This window comes from Trachypithecus francoisi, unplaced genomic scaffold (genome assembly GCF_009764315.1).
Source record: "Trachypithecus francoisi isolate TF-2019V2 unplaced genomic scaffold, Tfra_2.0 Lachesis_group7, whole genome shotgun sequence".
Taxonomy (NCBI): Eukaryota; Metazoa; Chordata; class Mammalia; order Primates; family Cercopithecidae; genus Trachypithecus; species Trachypithecus francoisi.
Window position 1 is genome coordinate 34,206,836 of NW_022681472.1, and position 23,502 is coordinate 34,230,337.

The window sequence follows — 23,502 nt, forward strand, 5'->3', positions numbered from 1 at the left end:
CTCCACCTCAAGTGTGAGCTTTTTGAGGGCGTCAACCCCCTTTTATTCATCTTTGTATTCTTATTTTTTATCTATGTTTATCTATGTAGGTTACTGCTAATCAGTAAAAACATTAGCAGATGTTTGTAAATAAATAATATCTGCCCTCTTGCAGCTCATACATAATGAAGTTAAGAGACAGAATCTATACAGATCGATTAGGGAAAATGCAATTCAGAGAAAAAATTGATGGTTGAAAATAGTAAAGTCTCAAGAATATTGCATTGCAGAGGATAAAAACTTAATTCCTGTCACCTTTTTTTTTTTAGTTTATACAAGAGTAACTTTTAAAATTTGTATCACAAACTGGTGTGCTGCATTTATACATACACACACACACACACCACACACACACACACAAAGATTTGATAAGACATAAATAAATGAGGTGACCAGTAGGACAATACATAACTAGATGGGCACATTAAGGTAAGCCATCCAGCTAAATAATGTCTTTGGTAAAGATATTTCTGGGAATTTTGTGGCAGGAATTATCTTCAGTTTGCTGGAATTAAGATGAGTCCAAAGGGGGTTATATCTTACTCTCTTGGCCTAAGCAGTACTTTGTTCAGAGAGGAAGATCTCCAGGAAGGATCTTGCAGGCCTTGAACAAAAGTTCACTGGAGTTTCTGAGAATATGCCTTACAGAAATGCACTCAAACAGCCTAAAGAAATGCGAGTTCTAACAACAATATAATAAACCTCACTGTCAGGAATTCACAGAAAAAAAGGGGAAACAATAGTAGAAAGCGATTAAGAAACACATTTTTATATATTCAAGAAAGAAAGCTCACTGATATACATGTATAGAACCTTAAAGACTTTTTCCTGAATAGTGTTATCTTTTAAAAAAACACTGGTAACAAAATTAACTTTGGAGCTCTAACAAGACTAAAGAAGTACTGTGAACTTTGGACTCTGAAACTAAGAAAAAGATTGACAAAGGTGATGATGTAGGTTACTACTAATAGAAAATGTTTAAACTTTGGCTGCCACGATTCATTTTGCACATTGCTTGAGTAGGATGGTGTGACTATTATGACTGTCCTGTTGAATTTCTAAGATTTTCTTTATCCCACATCCTCTTTGAAATTCACAAGCCAATATACAACCATGAAGTTTTAAGTGTAAAAAAAAAATAGCTATAGCTAAAGAATGACAACTTAAACTGATTCTGCCTTCTCAGATGGTCCTAAATACAATTCAACAAATCATCAAATTTGTCTAGGAAATAAAATTTGAGCATTTACGAAGTTTAAGTCTTTTTTTATTAGGTCCAATAAGAGTGAAATTTTTAAAAGACCACAGAATCCAATAGACCAATAAAAACTGAAATAATAATGGGGACCACAGTTTTTCTACCAGTATTTCCAGTCTTCCCCTATCACCACTCCATCTTCCTTTTAAGAACATATTATTCAATTCTACTATCTAATGAGAATTTAGTTTTTTTCTCAGCTGATTCCTAGGCCTTTTGCAACACAGAATTGGGAGAATAGATATACAAGTTAGAGTGACAAGAGGAAAAAGAAGATTCTTAGGTAAACAATTCTAGAAGTTTCCTTGTTGAGAACAAACCAGGTAATGATCGAAACAGATTTTTTAAAAGTTGTTTAACATTAACATGTTTAAGTAGACATACATAATTTAGAATAAAGAATTACAAGGAGGATTTTTAAAGCAGTGAAATGGGTTTTTAAAATAAGCTTGAGGAGGTTTGGCAAGTAAGACATTTAAATGAAAATACAGAATGAAACACAATTGGAAAGGACAGAAAAGGGCCTTTAATAGGTTCTGAATTAGATCTTCTTTAATATCCTAAAGGTATATAAGTAAACATTGGAAATTCTTTTCAATTATTTCTGGTTTTCAGATGAAACTTTTTTGAATTAGGCTCCCTACAAAGAGGAGGCCACAGGGGACCCAAAGATTTATTAAAGGATAATCATTTAATAGAAATTGTAACAGAAGCACATACATATCTATGATAAATGTCTGAAACTGCTAAATAGTAACAAATGAACATGGAACATCCTATACAGATTCTGTGAAAGAAACTGCATATGACAGGATATATTATGAAGAAGGAATCACTGAAATTATCTATTGGAATATGTGTTTCATTGAAGAAAAAATAATTAGGCATTCTGTGTAGAAAAACTGACATAAACTAAGGTACACAGATAGGAAAACAGAATCATATAATTTAAAAATAATCCCTGTTTGCCAGAGCACAGTGTGTGGATGCTAAGTCTGAGGAGAGACACTAGGCTAGGTGGAGAAGAAATGTGAGACTATGGAGAAGGACCTGGAAGCCCTCAAATCTGATGAAAGTCAGTGAGGATTCCAGGGTGTGCCTGAGATAGTTCAAAAGTGGCTGGCAGGCCAGCTCCTAGACCACTCAGAGAGAAAAGTGTAAACATCAAGGCATGTCCCACACACAAGGACCCTGAGCCACACATAAGGCTTGTGGTGAGGAGCCTAACACAGAAATGAAAGAATTCTGAAAGTGAGAGTTAAATTTTTGCAGGTAAACTAACGGCTAGAGATGAAAGTAGACATAGGACTTATTCAAAGGTTAGTAATCTGGTAGCTGGAAAAGCCAAAGAGATGTCAGAGGGTAAATGAGAAGCAGCAGAGGTGCATACAATGAGGCACAGATGGGGTTCTTTCTGGCAAAGCAGCTGCTGTTGTCCTTCATCCATACTGTCTCCTACTCATGCCCTGATTCACTCCTCAGTTTTTAAAGACACCCTGTGTCTCCACTCACAACATGCGGTTCAAGTATAAAAGAAAGATGTCTTTTTATATTGCACCATAGGAAGGGGGTAGAAGACTTTTCTCAGAGTAATAGTAACTATTATGTTCTGAATATATTTCAGATGCTTTATTACCTCTTTCTCACAGTTACTCTGAAATATGAATATATTTATTTCCTTATAAATGAGCAGTCTAAGACTCAGAGAACTTAAGAGCCTTGAGCCTTGTCTAAGGCCATGTAGGTTTTGTGCTGCAAAGGCAGGACTGAAAATTATGTCCATCTTCTCAGGTGACAATTCTCATGCTCTTTCAACTACATGTGAGCTGCCCAATAGAACAATAATATGAGCTGAACATGCAGTTTTACATTTTCCAGTAGCCATATTAAAAAATAGAAAGAAAGCAGTAAAATAACCCAATATATCCAAAATATGGCTGTTCAGTACATAACCAATATAAAAATTATTGACACATTCTTTATTTTGTACCAATTCTTCAAAGTCCAGTGTCTGTTTTGACTGATCTCAATCCAGACCAGCCAAATTTCAAATATCTGGCCTACCATATTACACAGCACAGAACTCTATACCATATTCTGCTTTCTGGCAATTAAGCAAGGAGAGGATTCACTTTTTCAGGATAGAGGTGTACAGTGTACACGTGTGTGTATAGTTCTTTCTCAGGGATGCTCAACTCTGGCTTCCTACCCAAATCAGCTAGAATACTTTTTAAAGATTAGGAACTCAGCCAAATTTCCACAGATTTTGATTTTATTGTAAGGAGAGGTTCAGACATTGGTATTTTTTAGCTTTGTATTAAAGTATAATAAATATTTAAAAGTACCCATAAATGTGAAATTTGATGGATTTTTCTAAAATGAACACTCAGGTAACTAACATCCAGATCAAGGATCCATATATCGTAACATCCTGGAAGTTCCTGTCATGTTCCCTTCTAGTCATCACTCATTAGACAGAACTGTATCCTCTGAGACTGGTGAATGCTAAATCTTCATCTGTCCCTCCAGAGCAGGTTCCAAAGTTCAGCCCAGAATGGTCACCTAATGCATTAAGGAAGGCTCATCGCAAGTCACCCTTCTGTAGAGTTCTAGTGTCATGTTTCTCAGGGCAACCTGAAGCTCCCAAAATCATAACTCACCTGAAAACCTATTCATATTTTAGAAGTGTTTACCCAAGAAAGCACAGGTCCTTCAAACTACTGTATCCCCCGGTCCATGCAGGTCCAATCTCCATTCAGTTCTGAACTATCAAGATGGCTCCACCTCTGTTCTGCTCTTCTTAGCTGTATGATCCCAGGGATTTGGTCCTGTCCTTGCCTTTCCTAAACTATCTATCTATTTTTTCACCTGAGTTTCCCTTCCCTCATTATCAAAAGATCAGATGGATGACAACTTTGTGAAGCCAGTGTCACAGATTTCAGTTCCTTGCTGAACACATTATAAGTCTTAGGCTTACTCCCCTTTTCTTGGTACATAATTTCCCAACATATTGCTCTAACCCATCTCATTACCACACAGATCCTCTAGTTCCATATGTTAATTTCTGTAGAAACAGCATTTGTTCTTCCTGTTGGTCATTAACCTCCTTCAGATTTAAGTAATTAAAAATATATTTACTATGAAAACTCAAAATTGTTATCTTTAATACAACAGCATTCCCTCACTGACATAATCAGAAAATAATCGTCAATTAAAATATTTCCTAACTCTAGCCAATCTGAAAAGCATAAAAGGGGATTGAATCCTTAGGCTCTATGATTCAATAACTCCTGAGTAAACAGCTTCTAGATGTATTAAACACCCAGCAACATTTGGCCTGTCATTTACTGGAATTACAGTTGCTTCACAGTGTCGCTTTTTTCTGTGCTCTCAGAACAATGCCTTGTTGTACTTCCAGCCCATACAAGAATATTTTGAATGAGTCTGACTTTGCAAAGACAGTACTTGTAGTTGATAAAGGGAAAACATGACCATCTGTTCTCTCCCTTCATGGCTCAATCTGACAATATCATAATACAGCTGTCTTCCTTCTTGACTCCATCCTACTCAGCCCACCTGCCTGCTTCTGCCAGTTTCCTGCTTGAGCTTCCTCACATACATTGTGTCTCTCCACATTCCTCTCCTCCTACTCACATATCACTATTCTCCTTCATTTTATCTCTTCATGATTTTTATAATTCTCAAGAATACCTAATCAGTTGCTCTCCATTCTGCACCCTCCCAGCCTCAGCTTTCTTCCTCAATCTCTCTGCCCAGCACTTCCTGCACACCTCTCAGTCACTACCCACCTTTATGTGGGAGGAAGGGAAAAAAAGGAAATTAGCTCCAGACTCAGGCTGCTAGATATGATTCAGTCCAAAGTTTGTTGGAAGTATGGACCCCCTCGGTATTGGTGAGGAACAGGTGGTACAAGGCAAAGTAGGAGAGGAGGGATGTATAAATAACGCTGGTGGTAAGAGTAGTCTTCACCTCTATTATTCATCAACTGAATGACACCTCTGAGTCATTCATCAACTAGGAGAGAGGTAGTGGGTGGTACCCAGTTCCACTAACTGCTGCCACCATGAGAATCAGAACTTTTACGAGTTCCCCAAACATCAGAGAGACACCATGATTTGTCATCTGTCCATCCAGTGTCATTCCAAATGACTGACAATTTTAGAAAACACTTGGAAAAAATATATGTGAAAAGCTTATTTTAATCGCCATAGCCTCAGAATCTATACTCCTCACTCATTAAATGTATGATTTTGGACCATTTACTTAACCATTCCCGGTCTCAGTTTCCTATCTGTAAAAGGAAATAATATAGCATCTCTTAGTAATGTTGACTAATAGCTCCTAAGAAGAACGTTAAAAGGTTGAGATTAATCAATAAATGTAAAGTAATGGGAACAGTGCCTGACACTTTGTGTAAATAAATATTAGCTTCTAATGTGGTTGTTGTTTTGTCATTATATGAGATATGTTGATTATAGTATTAAATGACTCAGAGATCAGTCAAATGGCTTTTAGCTCTTATAAATTAGTGCCCTTATCTGCACAGATATTTTATTCATTTATTTACAGAACAGATATGAAGGAGTTCCCACCTAATATGTGTCAGATATTTTCAAGATGCTTGCTATCCAATGACTTAACCACAGTCATAAAACTCAGTTTAATTGCATCCCAGCAAATCAAATATTTATGTTAGAGGATTTCCTCTAGTTTAGTGTAGAAAAGCCAAATTTGGTGGAGCAAAGTGTTATTAACTATTTGAATCAAGAGTTATGAGATGAAGAGAGAGAAATACAGAGACAGAGACAAAGAATAAGAGAGAGAGAGAGAGAGAGAGAGAGAGACAGAGACAGAGAGAGAGAGAGAGAGAGAGACGTCGGGACTATCTTCAAGTCAACATAAGAAGTTCAGTCCTAACTTTTTCTTAACAACTGTTACCTTTGCAGTTTCACAGTGTCACTAGATAGTAAAAGGGGACATAAATTCTCTTAATTATATAAATTGTAAAGCCTTCAGAGATTGGCACTGGAAGGACAGTAAGAAGCATCGATAAACTTACTCATTTGATGACATTTCCTTTGGCACCTCTGACAGCTGCTTTCTTGATAATTTTCTGATTTAAGTGCAGATAAAATCCCATTCTCTTGGCTCTCTTAGTAAAACTGAGACCAGGCAGAGTCTGGTAAACCTTGAGGAAGAACAAAAAGAAGAAAAACAGAGAGTACAGATTTACCAGCTGACTAAATGAAGATTTCTCTTTTTAATTTTTTTTTAATTTTTATAATCTAGTTAACCGCAGCCCAGGATCTCCAGGCCTTCGTATTGTTCATGAGATCCTCCAAAGAAAGATTAGGTATTGTCTAGAAAATTTCCCCTTCTTAGCTATAGGCTCTTCCTCCCATTCCAGTTTCTAGCCTAAGAGAGACTCGTCTTCTGCTAGTTAGATGTATTATGAAAACTATCTTTAAATAAATACCTACTTTCACATATAGTATTAATTATGTGATTAACGTAACATTGACATGTTATTCACACACACTGATGAAGTATTTTCTGGCTGATTTAGAAAAAGACAGTCCTGAAACTCACATATTCTTAACAAGATATATAGGGGCTATGATGATTGTCAATCTATTTACTCAACTAGAATAGCTAACTTTTAAAATTAGTTACACAATAGTAAAATAAAAAGTATTTTCCTTTCATACCTAAGAAAACTCCACATAACAGACATTCTGGGTAATCAAATTTTACTATAAGTATCTTTGAATAAATATCTGTGTTTAATAAATCATATTTCTCAATCAGATAGGAAAGCCAGGTTACTTAACAATAATTAAACCAGTCTTTCATATACCACAAGTAAAAGATAAAAGCATATCTTTATGTATTTCTGTGTTTTTCTATGTTTCTGTATTTCTATTTTATAATCTTTATTTCTATAAATATGACAAATAATAAGTAATAGATATCTGCCTCCTGGTGGCCATATGCAGTTCCAAGAGGGAAAAAAAAGTACTCTGTGTCTATTAAAGCACAACAAAAGGATTTTGTTTTAGAAAACTGCTTATTCAGAAAAGCAATGTAGGTTGGCTTGATGCCAATCAGGGAACAAGTCAACAGTGGTAGCCAATATGACTGTCTTCCAAGAACACTGTGGAACACAACAGGTCCCCTTTTCACTCAGTCGACTTGTGAGCCATTAATATACGCACATGAGCTTCAAAATATGCTTAGGAAAACCAAATTGAAATGAATTAAAATGTTTGCCTGGCAATTCTAATATATTTATCAAGAATATCTTCCCTAAAACTCCGAGATCTTACAGTACAGTTTGCCTTTGTTATCTTTAGCTAACCAGAATATGCTTCATGTGAGTTTCCCTGATCTAAAATCTCCTTGGTCAATCAGATATGGCCAGAAAAAAACACATGCTTTTTTGTTTGCTTAAGTGTCTTTACCTGGCAACGTAATAAACCTCTTGGGAAGTACCAAACATGCCTTGACAGAAGCATAGCACTGTAACTAACTAATAGAAATGTAGGAGGCTTTGCCAAAACAATAATTAACTGAAGCAACTTTTTAAACTATAAATTATCAAAAATCTTAATTTTTGAAGCATTGCCTTAGTAGAACAAAACAGTGAAATATATTGCATTTCAAGTAAGTAATAAATATTTGACTTAAGTACTTACAAACTTTACAATACAGAATATTTTGAATACAAGAAACACATTTCAACAGACATTAAGAGCAGTTAAGATTATCATGTAATTTTTAAATGATTAGATAAACTAACCCAAGACTAATTAACTACTTAAATCACTTTTTATTGAAATATGAAGATGCTGTTGGAAAAGTGATACAGAACATATTTATGTTTTATTCCAAACACGTTAGTGATTAGCGCTGGTCTGCAGATGAGGGAGGATTGAATGGTTATCATTTTAACATAAGTAACAAACACAACAAACAAGTTAACTGAACCCATGCCGCTGAACATACAGGTATACAAGATATTTCTTTAAACTCTATCAGAAATATTTTCTTTCTCCCTTTTTTAAAATTATTTTTTGAGAAATATAGCACAGTTATATTATCATAGATGAACGCTTGCTTAAACAACTGAAGAAACAATTCACAGGAAGAAATAATATATTTGATTATTAAGGACAAACACTATAGTTCTCTAATATGAATTATAATTTTTAAAAATACCTATAGAAATATGCATATATCAAGTAAAAAGTAGTGCAATGAACTTCCATGTAGCCATTATAGAGCTCCAATCCACCTCCAACATTCTTGGAAAATCTTTTTTTGTCTATATTCCCACAGGAAGTATAACCCACTGGATTACTTTGAGGACGATCCAAACATCCCATCATTTTAGTTTTAAATACTTCAGTTTGCATCACTGAAATAGTATTTTACACATAATCATAATAGCATTATTATAACTTAAAGAAAGAGCAATGCCTTATTATCAAATAGTCACCCTTCCAGTTTACAATTGTCTCATAAAGGACTATATAGTTAGTTGGTTTAAATCTGGGTTCATAATAGATCCATATACTGTAATTATTGTTAAGTCCCTTAAAACTTTTTATTATTAGGTTGGTGCAAAAGTAATTGCAGCTTTTGGCCTTAAAATTAATGGCAAAAACCACATTACTTTTGCACCAACCTAATGATAGGTTTTATTATTTAGAACAGTTTTAGATTTGCAGATTAATTGAGCACACATTACAGAAAGTTCCCATATAAACCTTGCACACAGTTCCTCTAGTTACTGGCATCTTACATTAGTATGGTAAATTTATTAGAACCAATGAACCACGCCTGTAATCCCAGCACTTCGGGAAGCTGAGGCAGGCAGATCACTTGAGGTCAGGAGTTTGAGACCAGCCTGGCCAGTATGGTGAAACCCTGTCTCTACCAAAAATTAGCCAGGTGTGGTTGGGTGCGCCTGTAATCACAGCTACTCGGGAGGCTGAGGCAGGAGAATAGCTTGAACCCGGGAGGTGGAGACTGCAGTGAGCCAAGAAAGCAACACTACACTCCAGCCTGGGCCACAGAGCAAGACTCTTCACGATAGATAGATAGATAGATAGATAGATATTAGCTCAAGTTCGTATGTTATTCAGATTTCCTTGTTTTCACCTAATATCTTTTCTCTATTGTAGGATCTTACTCAGGTTACCACATTGTGTATACATCTTGTCATAGCTCTTTAGGCTCTTCTTGCCTGTGGCAATTTTTCAGACTTTCCTTCTTTTTAATTACTTGATGGTTTTGTTGAGTATTGAGTCAGATGTTTTGTAGGTTGTCCCTCAATTTAAATGTGTTTTATGTTTTTATCATGATTAGACTGAGGTTACGGGTTTGGGGGAAGGAGACTGTGAAGGCAAAGTGCCATTTTCGTTATGTCATATTAAGGATACGTATTATCACCCTGACTTATCACTGTTGATGTTGACCTTAATTACCCAGGAGAAGGCATTTTTGTCAGGTTTCTCTCTTGTAAAGTAATTCTTTTAATTTCCCTCTTTGCTATACCATACCTTTGAGAAAGAAGACATGATTTGAAGCTCACACTAAGTTGTGGGGACTCATGCAACTTCCTTTGGGGTGGGGTTTCTGTATAATTTCTTCGGGGTTCTTCTGCATGGGAGATTTATCTCTTCTCTCCCATTAACTTATTTATTCAGTTCTTATAGATTCAGATATTTATGTTATGTTTTAGATTATAATAAAGTGCTTCTCTATTTATTACTCAAATAGTTTCAGCTTTGGTCATTGGAAACTCTTTCAATGAGCTCCTGTGCCCCTTTGATATATCCCAATCACAAACCAGTGTAAGCTATTTTGGGGGTTTCGTTTTGGCTTTTGTTTTGGTTTTGGTAATTGAATACTTTCTTACTTTCTGGCACTACAAGATGATCTAGGCTCACCTTGACTATTTCTGCCTAGTTCTAGAATCAGCCATTTTCTCCAAGGAGCCCTGATTCTTTAATTGGAGAACGATATTAGAACTCAAGACATGGGAACTAGATGCATCCATTGCTACTGGAGTCTCATTTCTTTTAGGCTGTCTCATCTGACACACGAAATAAATATATGTGTGTGTACCAAGCTATGTATATAGGCACAGAAGTTGAGCATCCCTTATCTGAAATTCTTGAGACCGAAAGAGTTTTGAATTTTGGAATTTTGGGGGGATTTTGGAATATTTGCATATACAAAAATAGATATCTCTGGGATGTGACCTAATTCTAAACATGAAATTTATGTTTCATGTATACCTTATACACATAGCCTGAAGGTAATTTTGTGTAATTTTTTTGTTTGTTTGTTTTTGAGATGGAGTCTCGCTTTGTTGCAAGGCTGGAATGCAGTGGAGCGATCTCGGCTCACTGCAACCTCCACCTCCCGAGTTAAAGCGATTCTCCTGATTCAGCTTCTCTACTAGCTGGGACTGCAGGTGGGTGCCACCATGCCCAGCTAATTTTTTGTATTTTTAGTACAGACAGGGTTTCACCATGTTAGCCAGGATGGTGTCGATCTCCTGACCTTGTGATCCGCCCTCCTAAGCCTTCCAAAGTGCTGGGATTATAGGCATGAACCACTGTGCCCGGCCTTCATATAATATTTTTAAATATTTCTGTGTATGAAACAAAGTGTTAATTGTGTTTTGACTGTGACCTGTCACATGAGGTCAAGTGGGGAATTTTCTACTTGTGGCATCAGTGCTCAGAAAGTTTTGGTTTTCAGAGCAGGTTGGGTTTTAGATTTTCAGGTGATGGATGCTCAACTTGTACCTATAAATACTTCTAGATGTTATCATCTGTACCTATATTACATTAGACATAAGTTCATACTAATGTCTCCAACTCTAATCCATTATGACTTGAATCATTTTAGCCTTTTCCCCTTATTTACATAAAAATTCCCATTTCCTCAATAAGAAAATTGGCTCCCACTATCCAATATCCATTTATTTATTGTCCCATTCCAGTTTACATGTGTAACTATGTCACAGTTGCTAGTCTATACCTACCTGGACACAAATTTATCAACTACAGTACAACACTTATGCATGCTGTTATTTTTGCCTTTAATCATACTATCTCCATTTATTTCTAAAGTTACTAAAGTAGACACCACTATACTAAGTGAGATTGTCCTGTGTATTTTTAATTCAGTTAGATGGCCTTGTGACAGCCTGCATTCTTTCCTGGGATCCTCTGACTCCCTAAATATATATGTATATGTGCGTGTGCATGTGTGTGTGTGTGTGTGGTATATATATATATACACACATATATATTTGTGTAGAGGTGTTTATAGTATTCTCTGATGGTAGTTTGTATTTCTGTGGGATCACTGGTGATATCCCCTTTATATTGCATTTATTTGATTCTTCTCTCTTTTCTTCTTTATTAGTCTATCAATTTTGTTGATCTTTTCAAAAAACCAGTTCCTGGATTCATTGATTTTTTTGAAGGGTACTTTGTGTCTCTATCTCCTTCAGTTCCACTCTGTTATTTCTTGCCTTCTGCTAGCTTTTGAATGTGTTTGCTCTTGCCTCTCTAGTTCTTTTAATTGTGATGTTAGGGTGTCAATTTTGATCTTTCCTGCTTTCTCTTGTGGGCATTTAGTGCTATGAATTTGCCTCTACACACTGCTTTAAATGTGTCCCATGTAGTTGAGCAGTTTTGAGTGACTTTCTTAATCTTGAGCTCTAGTTTGATTGCACTGTGGTCTGAGAGACAGTTTGTTATAATTTCTGTTCTTTTACATTTGCTGAGGAGTGCTTTACTTCCAACTATGTGGTCAATTTTGGAAAAGTGTGATGTGGTGCTGAGAAGAATGTATATTCTGTTGATTTGGGGTGGAGAGTTCTGTAGATGTCTATTAGGTCCACTTGGTGCAGAGTTGAGTTCAATTCCTGGATATCCTTGTTAACTTTCTGTCTCCTGGATCTGTCTAATGTCAACAGTGGGGTGTTAAAGTCTCCCATTATTATTGTGTGGGAGTCTAAGTCTCTTTGTGGGTCTCTAAGGACTTGCTTTATGAATCTGCATGTTCCTGTATTGGGTGCATATATATTTAGGATAGTTAGCTCTTCTTGTTGAATTGATCCCTTTACCATTATGTAATGGCCTTCTTGATCTCTTTTGATCTTTGATGGTTTAAAGTCTGTTTTATCAGAGACTAGGATTGCAACCCCTGCTTTTTTGTTGTTTCCCATTTGCTTGGTAGATCTTCCTCCATCCCTTTATTTTGAGCCTATGTGTATCTCTGCACATGAGATGGGTCTCCTGAATACAGCACACTGATGGGTCTTGACTTTTTATCCAATCTGCCACTCTGTGTCTTTTAATTGGACCATTTAACCCATTTACATTTAAGATCAATATTGTTATGTGTGAATTTGATCTTGTCATTATGATGATAGCCGGTTATTTTGCTTGTTAGTTGATGCAGTTTCTTCCTAGCATTGATGATCTTTACAATTTGGCATGTTTTTGCAGTGGCTGGTACCAGTTGTTCCTTTCCATGTTTAGTGCTTCCTTCAGAAGCTCTTGTAAGGCAGGCCTGGTGGTGACAAAATCTCTCAGCATTTGTTTGTCTATAAAGGATTTAATTTATCCTTTGCTTATGAAGCTTAGTTTGGCTGGATATGAAATTCTGGGTTGGAAATTCTTTTCTTTAAGAATAATTGAATATTGGCCCTCACTCTCTTCTGGTTTGTAGAGTTTCTGCCAAGAGATCTGCTGTTTGTCTGATGGGCTTCCCTTTGTGGGTAAGCTGGCTTTTCTCTTTGGCTACCCTTAACATTTTTTCCTTCGTTTCAACTTTGGTGAATCTGAAAATTATGTGTCTTGGAGTTGCTCTTCTCAAAGAGTATCTTTGTGGCATTCTCCATATTTCCTGAATTTGAATGTTGGCCTGCCTCATTAGGTTAGGGAAGTTTTCCTGGATAATATCCTGAAGAGTGTTTTCCAACTTGGTTCCATTCTCCCCATCACTTTCAGGTACACCAATCAGACACAGAATTGGTCTTTTCACATAGTACCATATTTCTTGGAGACTTTGTTCATTTGTTTTTACTCTTTTTTCTCTAAACTTCTCTTCTCACTTCATTTCATTCATTTGATCTTCAATCACTGATACCCCTTCTTCCAGTTGGTTGAATCGGCTACTGAAGCTTGTGCATGCGTCACATAGTTCTCATGCCATGGTTTTCAGCTCCATCAGGTCATTTAAGGACTTCTCTACACTGTTTATTCTAGTTAGTGATTCATCTACTCTTTTTTCAAGGTTTTTAGCTTCTTTGCAATGGATTCGAACATCCTCCTTTAACTTGGAGAAGTTTGTTATTACCAATCGTCTAATAAGAGGAGCCTTCTCTCAGCTGTCAAAGTCATTCTCCATCCAGCTTTGTTCTATTGCTGGCAAGGAGCTGCCTTCCTTTGGAGGAGAAGAGGTGCTCTGATTTTTAGAATTTTCAGCTTTTCTGCTCTGGTTTCTCCCCATCTTTGTGGTTTTGTCTACCTTTGGTCTTTGATGATGGTGATGTACAGACGGGGTTTTGGTGTGGATGTCCTTTCTGTTTGTTAGTTTTCCTTCTAACAGTCAGGACCCTCAGCTGCAGGTCTGTTGGAGTTTGCTGGAGGTCTACTCCAGACCCTGTTTGCCTGGGTATCACCAGCAGAGGCTGAAGAACAGCAAATATTGCAGAACAGCAGATGTTTCTGCCTGATCCTTCCTCTGGAAACTTCGTCTCAGAGGGGCACTCAGCTGTATGAGGTGTCAGTCGGCCCCTACTAGGAGGTGTCTCCCAGTTAGGCTACTCAGGGGTCAGGAACCCACTTGCGGAGGCAGTCTGTCCATTCTCAGATCTCAAACTCTGTGCTTGGAGAAACACTGCTCTCTTCAAAACTGTCAGACAGGCACTATTAAGTCTGCAGAAGTTTCTGCTGCCTTTTGTTCAGCTATGCCCTGCCCCCAGAGGTGGAGTCTACAGGGGCAGGCAGGCTCCTTGACCTGCGTTGGCCTCCACCCAGTTCGAGCTTTCTGGCCACTTTGTTTAGCTACTCAAGCCTCAGCAATGGCAGACACCCCTCCCCCAGCCTTGTAGTTCGATCTCAGGCTACTGTACTAGCAGTGAGCGAGGCTCCATGGGCATGGGACCCTCCAAGCCAGGCATGGGATATAATCTCCTGCTGTGCCATTTGCTAAGGCCGTTGGAAAAGCACAGTATTAGGGTGGGAGTGTCCTGATTTTCCAGGTACTGTCTGTCAAGGCTTCCCTTTGCTAGGAAAGGGAATTCCCCGACCTCTTGTGCTTCCTGGGTGAGGCGATGCCCCACCTTGCTCCATGGGCTGCACCCACTATCTGACAAGCCCCAGTGAGATGAACCCAGTACCTCAGTTGGAAATGCAGAAATACCCATCTTCTGTGTCGCTAATGCTGGGAGGTGCAGGCTGGAGCTGTTCCTATTCGGCCATCTAGGAACCTCTATCTATAATCTTACTTTTTACATTTAAGTTTCTGATTAATTTGGAATTTGTCATGACAGAACAGATGCAATTTATCTTATTTGATATGGATTTCTAATACTACTTATTAAAATGTCTGTCTTGACTTCATAAATTTGAAAAGCCACCACTGTCATATTTTAAATATTCATATGCAGTTGGGTCTATTTCTGGAGTTTGTTTTCTGTTCTATTTTTGGTAGGTCCAGTCAAGCAAGCACACCATACCCTTTTAATTATAGAGAAAAAAATATAAGATGCTTTAATATCTGCTAAGGATGGTAGTTTATCACCTATGCTATTGTACCCCCTCCCCAAGGTTTTTCTTAACCATTTGTTGTTTATTTATTCTTTCAAATGAACTTTATAATCAAATTTTCATCTCCAGAAAAAAAACTATTGTGGTATGGTTATTAGCATTATTTAAAAATTTTAAATTAACTTAGAAGGGGTTGACATCACTTTGATGCTGTTTTTCTCTTCAGGAATATAAGTTGTTTTCTATTTATTTAATTCAACTTTTGCACCTTACAGGAGTATTTTATACTTTTTGTCACATAGGTTTGGGGCATTTCTTTTTATGCTTATGCCAAGTTTGGAAATTTTTTTGTATTTTTGTTTAGTTGACTATGTTTTGTTTTTTGCTACATAAGTAGGATTTATTTTTATTCCATTAAATTTTCTAACTGGTTTTGCTTACCCATATGAAGACAATTTATTGTTATATATTGACCAATTATTTGTTGTATTTTTGCATTGATACTTTTTTAGTTTTTCTGATATACGATTGTATAATCTGTGAATAAAAATAGTATTAGCTTTTCAAAAGTGTTGTCACTAAATGCTTTTGTTCTCTATTTTATTGGCTACTATTTACAAGTTAATGAGAAATAACAGTGAAGCTAACAGGCATCCTTGTACAGCTCATTGTACTAGAGAATCTCTGCTACTTTACCGTTAAGACATTTGCTCTTGAGCTACTGTATATGGAAAGTATGTTAAATAGGAGTCCATCAATTTCTATTTATTTGAGTTTTTAAACATGAATTGGCATTTTTGGCCTTTCTATACCTAAGAAGAGGCCAGTATTATTTTATTACTACCCCCTTTTGAATTGATATGTTTCAATTTATAGTTTTCTGATATTGAATATCCCTTAGATTCCTATAATAAATACCAGTTTGTCATGTTTATTTACCTTTTAGTTTTTTTTTTACTTTTAATTTTTGTGAATATCTAACACTTAAATATTTGTGGGTATATGTGACATTTTGATGCAAGCATATAATGCGTAATGAGCCAATCAAGATAATTTGGATAACTATCACCTCATGCATTTATCATTTCTTTATGTTGGAAATATTCCAATTTCACTCTTCTACTTATTTTGAAATATACAATAAATTATTAACTATAGTCTCCATACTGTATGTATAAGCATACTAAATGCTTAAGCTTATTCCTTCTATCTAGAGGTTTTGTGCCCACTAATCATTCTGCCTTTACCCTCCCTCCGCACTACACTTCCAAGCCTCTGATAACCATTATTCTACTCTCTATCTCCTGAGTTCTAATATTTCTGCTTCCACATATGAAGGAGAACACATAACTCTCTTTATCTACCTGGTTTATTTCACTAAACATAATGTCCTCCAGTTTCATTCATGTTGTTGGAAATAACAGAATTTCATTTTTGTGGCTGAATAATATTCCACTGTGTAGATATACCGTATTTTTTATCCATTCATCCACTGATAGATACTTAGGTTGATTCTATATCTTGGCTATTGCAAAAAGTGCTGCAATAAACATGGAAGTGGAGATATATCTTTGATGTACTGATTTTCTTTTTTGGGGATATATATCCAGCAGTAGGATTGCTGGATCATATGGTAGTTCTGTTTTCAGGTTTTTGAGAAACCTTCATATTGTTCTCCATAGTCACTGTACTACTTTACTTTCTCACCCACAGTGTACAGTGATTCCCCTCTCCCTGCATCCTTGCCAGTGTCAGTTATGGTCTGTCTTCTTGAGAAAAAGCCACTTTAATTGGGATGAGGTGACATCTCATTGTAATTTTGATATGTATTTCTCTGATGGCTGGTAATATCAAGTATTCTTTTTCATATCCATTTTGGCCATTTTTAGGTCTTATTTTGAAAAATGTCTAACCAGATATTTTCCCCATTTTTGCTACTGAGTTGTTTGAGCTGCTTATATATTTTGGATATTAATCCCTTGTCACATGAACAATTTAGAAGTATTTTCCTCCAATACCTAAAAATAAATTTAATCAAAGAAGTGAAAGATTTCTGCAAAGAATACTATAAAACATTGATAAAATAAATTTAAGAGGACACAATAAAATGAAAAGATATTCCATGTTCATATACTGGAAGATTCAATATTATTAAAAAGTCAATACTCTCCAAAGCAATCTATAGATTCAGTGCAATACTATCAAAATACCAACAACATTATTCACAGAAATGAGGGGAAAAGGCTTAAAATTTGTATAGAACCACAAAAGATCCAGAATAGCTAAAGCAATACTAAGCACAAAGAAATTGATATTCACACACAGAAGAATGAAACTAGATTGCTATCTCTTGTTACATGCAACAATAAACTCAAAATGGATTAAAGACAAACTTAGGACCTGAAACTCTAAAACTTCTAGAAGAAAACATTGGAGAAGCACTCTAGGACACTGGACTGGGCAAAGATTTCCTGAGTAAGACTTCAAAAGTCCAGGCAACCAAAACAAAAATAGACAAATGGAACCACATCAAGATAAAAACCTTCTGCATAGCAAGGGATGCACTCAGCAAAGTGATGAGACAACACACAGAATGCTTTGTTATTTTTAAATGTGGTGATAGATTTTGTTTGCTAATATTTCACTTAGTATTTTTTGAATTAATATGTGTAAATGAGATTGGTTTGTTGTAAAATTTTCTTATTTTTCTACCAAGTCTGGCAAGAATTTTATTAAATTTTAGAAAATCCACATTTATCCATGTGTTAGTCTACACAAGTTATCTGAAGAACATTTTTTGCCTCCTTCAGCTGGACCTGGAACATGTCTCAATGGAGAAGTGGAAAACCTTCTCCTCTGAGGTGGAGAAAGAAGCCAATGTGCAGACTTTGCTTCCAGGAGTCCTGGTTTTAGATGACTATAAGTACCATTTAAAACTCTAAAGAATATTGATATTTTGCATTTCAGGAAGTATAAATAAGAATACATTGTGATTCAGCATTTGATAAAGTCTTCCTTGGAAAAACAAGTTGTATAAGAGATGCAGCTTTATGAACTCACTAAAATAGTACCTCCTTGTGACCTAAAATCTTCGGCTCTTGATGAGATTAAATGCTCAGTATGCAATACACTTGAATCACATTATTACAATCTCCCATTTCAAAAATGCCTTCTCAGTGTTAAGATTGTCTTTCAACTCTCAGCATTGGTGAAAGTATAAAAATCATGCACTATAAAAACGTTTCTGCATTTTTACTGAAAGTCATACTTGAAAATATTGAGCAATGTCCCTGGCCTATAGAAAAAATGTATCCTAAAGTTAATGTAAGGTCAGAAAGAATGCATCTTTTAAAGACATTAAATATGATATGTGCTTCCTAGAAAATCCAGACTGAGAGATATGTGAGACATAAATTTTGAATAAAACAAAACTAACAAATCAGGGATTCATCCATAACTAAAGAAAATTATGGAACTCAAGGGACCTCTTTGACAAGCAGCACCTCACTGACTCCAACATAAAAACAACTTCTTTCCCTAATAGGGTTCCACAGTACAATGTTATAACTAGCGACTGCTATTAATGTTAACCCTAACCAAACTGAATTTAAGTTGCTGGGCACATCTTAGGCACTCAGCAAACTGTTATCTTTACTACCAATTATACCTCCATATTCCACTTGATGTTTCACTGGGCAGCATTTCTGCTCAGGCAGACAACATACATATAGCTCACAGCCACAGCCCTGAATGACCAAACTATTTCCACAGTCACAGACTTGGAAAGGTTCACATTTGTGGAGAACTATGGACCTGTATGAAGAATTTTAATCTGAAATTCATAAGTTGTCTATATTCTAGTGTTTTAATAGAAGGGATAGTATTTCTTGATTGTTCTACTATTTCTGCTGAGTTTAAGAAAAATAACCAGTAATTTTCTTCTCTACATCTACCATACTACACTTTTGCTCACTTGAAAGTGAACACCGCGGTACTACTAAAATAATTTCTTCTTTTCAAGTGCCAGGGTAAACTCTGGCTGATCTGAATTTTCAAGCGTTGCACATGTCAGCATTCCAGTGAAAAACAAGCACAGAAGGGAGTTATTTCCATTCACCCAAAAAATCCACAGGCTTGAGTTGACTTGTCTTGTATGCCTAAGGAAACCACAAGTGGTGTCATACTGCTGTGAACTAAAATATTTCCTGCTATTCTTAACAGGATTTAAATCTGTCCTCTGGCTGCCCTGCAGTTGTCTTTGTCTGTTAAACAAGACACCAAATGGCCCCTTTATGTCCCAGGTTCCCTGTTAGGACTGTGTATTTGCTTTTGGGATGGAAACAGCTTAATTTAAAGAGAAACATAATTATTATGCTTTCCTAACTTTAGTTGAGAATGCCATATTCGTTTCATAAAAAAAAAAAATCATTGAAAATAAGTGGAGTTTAGTAAGGAAGATTGTATTACAGGTGCCACAGAGAACATTCCCCCACAGGAAATGAACTAGTGTCTACAGTTGCCTTAAACGATTTACTGTTCTGAGGATATGGGAAAAAATAATACATCTCTGTGGTAATTATTTTGATTCCAATTACGGTTGAATCTAGTCTGTCACATTGCTCTGAAATTGTCATAGACTAAATATTTCACATGTTTTATGGACTACAAAATTAGACTATAAGAAGAGTCATCTACTAAGTGTTTCTGGACAAACTATGTTGTATATTCTCCTTTTCAGTCCCTAAAATTGTGCAGATAAAATTAGTCTAAAACGAAATATCAAGGACAACCTTAAGAGAATAATTGTGTTACAAATGAATAACTTAGAAAGTCAGGAAGCAGGGGAGGGGTCAATGTGTGATTAAAGGTCTTCTTTGCACCTGGTCCTCATAGCAGCCTTGGATGTTGAATGCTTGTATCCCCTTTTATATGAGAGGATACGCAGATGTAAAGAAATTAATTCATTTTCCCAAAGCTATCAACTATGAACGGCTTATTATATATTCAAATTTGATTATGAATGACCTATAGCATATGCAAATAGAAAGAATCTTCCATGCTCCACAGAAAGGAATTGAACAGCTACTTTTACTCTTGTTAAATTGGTTGTATAAGCATCAGGTTTATATTTAGAAGCTACTGTTACCATCATCTCTCCAACTCAATTCGAACTCCATGCCTCCAAAACAGGCCCTGGTCCTATAACAAAGGACAGAGGAGGACACTTAAATATGCTACAATAAAACGATAATTTTTGCAATAGGATACTATTATGAAATCCAATTGTAATCTCTCTCTAATTCATAAAAGATTCAGATAGTTGTAGTAGATGTGTCTTGCTTTAACAACCTAAAGCATATTCAGACCCCTCTACTTCCCACTGTCAGTCTGTGTGTACTGCTTTTTTTACTGGTGTATACATTCATCTTCCAAATTATAAGTTTCTTTGAGGGCAGCTATTGTAACATCAAATTCTATTTTCCTTCTGCTGCAAAAATCATCTCTTAACGTACTCTTTGACATATATACACACACACATGATACATTTAATTTAATATTCATTGTTCTAATTTTATTAAATAAGACTATAATAGGAGCCCTCTTGTAAGAAGCTAACAGGATTTAGTTATTTTAATTACTATCACTTCAAAAGTTCTAATATTCAGCTTTATATCTGTTTTGTTGGGTATAACATGTGTGCTGAAGTAAGAAAGTTTTTTTACCAGTTTTGATGTCCTCTCTGGTCTCTGGCCAATTTGTAACATCATGTTTATTTTTAAGATTTGACAGAGGGAAGTGGAGGGACGGAGCAAGATGGCCGAATAGGAACAGCTCCAGTCTCCAACTCCCAGCGCGAGCAACACAGAAGACCGGTGATTTCTGCATTTTCAACTGAGGTACTGGGGTCATCACATTAGGGAGTGCCGGACAATCGGTGCTGGTCAGTTGCTGCAGCCCGACCAGCGAGAGCTGAAGCAGGGCGAGGCATCGCCTCACCTGGGAAGCGCAAGGGGGAAGGGAATCCCTTTTCCTAGCCAGGGGAACTGAGACACACAACACCTGGAAAATCGGGTAACTCCCACCCCAATACTGTGCTTTAAGCAAACGGGCACACAAGGAGAATATATCCCATACCTGGCCGGAAGGGTCCCACGCCCACGGAGCCTCCCTCATTGCTAACACAGCAGTCTGTGATCTAACCACAAGGCAGCAGCGAGGCTGGGGGAGGGGCGCCCGCCATTGCTGAGGCTTAAGTAGGTAAACAAAGCCACTGGGAAGCTCGAACTGGGTGGAGCTCACAGCAGCTCAAGGAAACCTGCCTGTCTCTGTAGACTCCACCTCTGGGGACAGGGCACAGTTAACAACAACAACAACAAAAGCAGCAGAAACCTTTGCAGACGCAAACGACTCTGTCTGACAGCTTTGAAGAGAGCGGTGGATCTCCCAACACAGAGGTTGAGATCTGAGAAGGGACAGACTGCCTGCTCAAGTGGGTCCCTGACCCCCTGAGTAGCCTAACTGGGAGACATCCCCCACTAGGGGCAGTCTGACACCCCACACCTCACAGGGTGGAGTACACCCCTGAGAGGAAGCTTCCAAAGTGAAAATCAGACAGGTACACTCGCTGTTCAGCAATATTCTATCTTCTGCAACCTCTCCTGCTGATACCCAGGCAAACAGGGTCTGGAGTGGACATCAAGCAATCTCCAACAGACCTACAGCTGAGGGTCCTGAATGTTAGAAGGAAAACTATCAAACAGGAAGGACACCTAGACCAAAACCCCATCAGTACATCACCATCATCAAAGACCAGAGGCAGATAAAACCACAAAGATGGGAAAAAGCAGGGCAGAAAAGATGGAAATTCAAAAAAATAAGAGCGCATCTCCCCCTGCAAAGGAGCGCAGCCCATTGCCAGCAACAGATCAAAGCTGGTCAGAGAGTGACTTTGACGAGATGAGAGAAGAAGGCTTCAGTCCATCAAACCTCTCAGAGCTAAAGGAGGAATTACGTACTGAGGGCAAAGAAACTAAAAATCTTGATAAAAGAGTGGAAGAATTGACAGCTAGACCAATTAATGAAGAGAAGGTCATAAACGAAATGACAGAGATGAAAACCATGACACGAGAAATACATGACAAATGCACAAGCTTCAGTAACCGACTTGATCAACTGGAAGAAAGAGTATCAGCGATTGAGGATCAAATGAATGAAACAAAATGAGAAGAGAAACCAAAAGAAAAAAGAAGAAAAAGAAATGAACAAAGCCTGCAAGAAGTATGGGATTATGTAAAAAGACCAAATCTATGTCTGATTGGGGTACCTGAAAGTGAGGGGGAAAATGGAACCAAGTTGGAAAACACTCTTCAGGATATCATCCAGGAGAACTTCCCCAACCTAGTAGGGCAGGCCAACATTCAAATTCAGGAAATACAGAGAACGCCACAAAGATACTCCTTGAGAAGAGCAGCTCCAAGATACATAATTGCCAAATTCACCAAAGTTGAAATGAAGGAAAGAATCTTAAGGGCACCCAGAGAGAAAGGTCGGGTTACCCACAAAGGGAAGCCCATCAGACTAACAGCAGATCTCTCGGCAGAAACTCTACAAGCCAGAAGAGAGTGGGGGCCAATATTCAACATTCTTAAAGAAAAGAATTTTAAACCCAGAATTTCATATCCAGCCAAACTAAGTTTCATCAGTGAAGGAGAAATAAAATCCTTTACAGATAAGCAAATGCTTAGAGATTTGGTCACCACCAGGCTTGCCTTACAAGAGACCCTGAAGGAAGCCCTAAACATGGAAAGGAACCACCAGTACCAGCCATTGCAAAAACATGCAAAAATGTAAAGACCATCAAGGCTAGGAAGCAACTGCATCAACTAACGAGCAAAATAACCAGTTAATATCACAATGGCTGGATCAAGGTCACACATAACAATATTAACCTTAAATGTGAATGGACTAAATGGTCCAATTAAAAGACACAGACTGGCAAACTGGAAAGAGTCAAGACCCATCAGTCTGCTGTATTCAGGAGACCCATCTCACATGCAGAGACATACATAGGCTCAAAATAAAGGGATGGAGGAAGATCTACCAAGCAAATGGAGAACAAAAAAAGCAGGGGTTGCAATCCTAGTCTCTGATAAAACAGACTTTAAGCCATCAAAGATCAAAAGAGACAAAGAAGGCCATTACATAATGGTAAAGGGATCAATTCAACAGGAAGTGCTAACTATGCTAAGTATATATGCACCCAATACAGGAGCACCCAGATTCATAAAGCAAGTCCTTAGAGACTTACAAAGAGACTTAGACTCCCATACAATAATAATGGGAGACTTCAACACTCCACTGTCAACATTAGACAGATCA